This window comes from Suricata suricatta, chromosome 8 (genome assembly GCF_006229205.1).
Source record: "Suricata suricatta isolate VVHF042 chromosome 8, meerkat_22Aug2017_6uvM2_HiC, whole genome shotgun sequence".
Taxonomy (NCBI): Eukaryota; Metazoa; Chordata; class Mammalia; order Carnivora; family Herpestidae; genus Suricata; species Suricata suricatta.
The window spans coordinates 15,075,489-15,079,117 of NC_043707.1; the positions used below are offsets into that span (position 1 = coordinate 15,075,489).

The 3,629-nt window shown below is 49.1% G+C and overlaps 1 long non-coding RNA gene across 1 annotated transcript in view; it reads left to right on the top strand.

Moving 5' to 3' along the window:
* Positions 1-2,385, top strand: part of LOC115300117 — a 9,629-nt gene extending 7,244 nt beyond the window's left edge. Inside the window, exons 4-5 of the long non-coding RNA XR_003912507.1 lie at positions 551-694; positions 2,219-2,385. This is a non-coding gene — a long non-coding RNA (uncharacterized LOC115300117). The remainder of the gene's footprint in view (positions 1-550; positions 695-2,218) is intronic.
* Positions 2,386-3,629: the final 1,244 nt, after the last annotated feature.

Here is a 3,629-nt window from a genome sequence, read left to right on the forward strand (position 1 = left end):
CATTGTCGGGAGAGAAGAGATCGGGCACAGGCGGCAGCTTAGAGGCAGAGCTTTGAGGGACGAGGACAATGATTTTATGTGTGGAGACGGGGATTGTCATTCCTTCTCATTCTGTGGTTCTTCACATACAAATAAGCAGCCTCTGTGGTGGAGTGGGGTGAGGGGTGGTGGGTGATCCTGGACTTGGATGCCTTCCTATTGGGAATATGCTATTTTATTAATATATATTATTTTATAACTATATATATTATTGTGTAACAATGTTGTTATAAAATAACAATATTTTATTAATAACAAGAGCCCTTGTTTTTCTACATTTGCAGACATGTGGGGACACTGGTTTCTTCCCGTAGCATCTACCCCCCACTGCCCAAACCTCTAAGTGGAACCCAAAGTAGAAGTAGAGGTTCTTTGGTGCTGATGTTGACTCTTGGAACCTGGTGGAGGGGAAGCTGGCAGGAGATGGGCACTGCTTCTGTGGTTTTCTGCTTTTGCTGGTGTTGGTGCTTTGTTCTGTCCTATGAACATAGTTTTCCTTTCTGTTCTGCAGGCCATTATGTATACAGGATGACCTTGTGTTTTCCCAGGATCGCCTTGCAGGCCCTGCCCCATGGACCCCTCCTCCCTTCATCACCAGTCATGGGCTATGGGCCGCCTCTCCCTCCTCGACCAGCTCCCACACCTACTCCATTTGGTAAGGTGGCCTGAACTGGATGAGTGATTATAAAGCATATTCCTCTTCTTCGTGAGTGACTTTGTGGGAATGATGTAGAGATGGTTGTGAGGACTTGGCAGTTCGACTGCACACCTGCCTGAGGACAGCGTAACAGACCTCACCTTTCTCAGGACGTGCATACAATGGGCGGTGTCTTTTCCCTGTAACAGGGTGAGCTATAGGTTTCTCTGGTCAGAATGAAAGAAGGTTTTTATACAAAGGCAGACATACCATAGGTACTGATGCAGTCTTTGCAGACACAGCGTTGTGGGTTCTGTGAGGGATGAGATGCACCAAGTGTAGGTGATCAGGTATCCTGTGTGAAAGGGGCACATGCATTATACGACACAGACCTGTGATCACCATGATGGAAGTACCAGTGAAGAAACGGGGGAAACTTGAAGCACACAGGAATAGAAGGGAAGTTGTGGACAGAGAGCAGAGTTTGGGGGGGTGCAGAGGGGAGGGCTTTGGGGTCTGTAGGATGGGGCTGGAGACCGTTCCTGGCAGGGCCTGGAGCCTGAGGACAGCGTGAGCTCTGCAAAGAACTGCTGCAGGGGTCCAGGCACAGCGCACAGCGCAGTCATCATCTCTGACATGTCAGTGTTACCACAGTGCGCCCAGTTCATAATCTAAATCAAGTTTGCTGTATTCCTTGGTTTTCTGAAGGGCCTGGATATGTATGAAAGAATGTCCTGGAGATTTGGGAAATTAAACTTGGTGTTAGGAAATGCTTGTCTGCCTAAGTTTGTGTGTCTCAGTGAGACTTTGGGTGAAGACAGGTTGTAGGTCTGAGCAGCTTTCTTGGCCTTCAGCCTGAGTCAGACTCTTAGCGGGGAATTCAGGGTTGACCAGGAGCTGCCTGCTGGACTCCTGTGACCCCTGTATCTGCTGTCACCACCCTGCCTGCAGGTTCGCATCTCCAGACCTTTCCTCACAATATCCTGAGGCTTTGCCTGTGTTCCTGCTGTCTCAGCTCTGACCCCAGCTCTCAGTGGGGCCATCTCAGAGCCCCAGTTTTATAATCTGAGAAACAGGGACAGTGTTGGTTTCTGCAGTCCATGATGAAGAGGTGATAAGCACACTAGGAATTTGTAAACTATGTGGGATGAGTGAGCACTCACCCTTCTCATGTGTAAATGAATGTATCTCCACACAGAAGATCATCAGCCGGTGTTGATGCAACTTCATTAAACTAAGAGTATAATGCCCGAGGCTGAGAGATTGGCAATCCCTGTTTCAAGAGATGCGGCAAAGACCCCTGTGTTTTTTCTGTTAACATTCAGGTCCTACTTTCCAAAAAAGGAAAAGATAAGTATGAGAATGTGTGCCTTCACGGATCTATAGCTAAGATCTGAAGACACTCGTCTCCCATTACATAGACACACAGATGCAGCCACACAATTAGGAATTCATCCAAGGCCACATGTATATTGTTGAAGACAAAATGCATAGAGAACAGAAGATCCAGTTGTAATAACCCAAAATCTTTTTGTCTTACAGGAGAACTTGAAGTTTGAAGAGGACCCTGAACTGTGACAAATAGGCTGTGGTGATCAGAAAAGTTGTCTGATGTTATATTTGACTAAATTCTTTCCCTGACCATTCCTGTCCCCTCTATTTTGTCTTTCTTCATTTCCCCTAATAAACTCACCACGGTTCTGTCTCTATGTCAGTGTCTGCTTCCAGGAAGACCTACTGTCATTCTACTCTGATGCACACAGTGTGACTCCTGTATATGGAATCTACAGTAATGGGGGCAGAAGATGAGTCATTACTTGAATTGTATTGACTGCACGTGTCTGCCTGGTTCCTTCTGGGGTGGTGGACACCACCGTCATCTAGATCTGGTGGCAGTTGTGTTCACTCCTCAGTAGATACTCGCAAGCACATGGCACCTGCTAGTCACAGTGGTGTGTGGTGATCAGCAGGGCGGCTCTCAGTCCCCAGGAAGTGGCTGATTTCTGATTGCAAGAAATGGTTGAGGGCTCAGCAGTGTCTCTGGTAGACCAGTGAGGAAACCCTGCATTGCCCAGATGTTGTGGACTTTCCCCACCTACCAGCTACCTCACAGTAGCACCAACCCAGGAGGGCACTGAGGTGGACCCATGGTAGTAGTTTTGGGAGTGAGTCTTATGATGTCCCATATTCCTTCCATTGTTTCCTTATTGAGATATGGGCAGGGCAGAGGTCAATGACGTGACACCCATTCCAGCCCCCCCTCCAAGGAGGAGTTGGGTGACAGTATCTGGCTCCTTCAAGGTCCTCAAATCTCAGGCATCCTGCACCAGAGCCCCTGACACCTGAAGGACCCTCCTGCCTCCCATGTTGTGGAAGCAACAAGCCATCCAACCACTTTGGGGTCATGGCTGGGCCACGAAGGGCTCAAGGTTGGCTGTCTACACGCTTCCCAGGAGTGGCTGGGAACAGCAGTGCTGTAGTAAACATCAGCATATCAGCTTCTATAAACCGGAGTCTCATCCACTGTGATCAGGATCTAGCTAAAACATGACAGGAGAGAGAGGGACACAGGAGATGTGGTGCCCTGTTTCCTAGTCAGGGCTGCACAGAGCAGAAGGCCAAGGGCCTAGGGAGAGTCAGAGAAAGAGACAGGCAGGGAGAGAGATGCTGAGTGAGTGATGGGGGGAAATGGGCAAGTCCTAGGGAGTGAGAGGGAGAAACAGAGGGAGACGGGTAGAGAGAAGCAGAGACAGAGGAAGCAAGGAGGAAAGCACGGAGCTTGTCATGGTGTGTGGAGGGTGCTATGGGCCACACAAGGGGGGCTCTGTGAAGATGCTTTAGTGTTGGAAGCAGAGAGGCTAGGAATCCTGGGAATTACTTTCCCTGAGTGCAAGGCTCCAACCCCACTGGGGCAAGCTCTGTAGAGGCCATTGTCCCTGGGAAGATGGGTTCC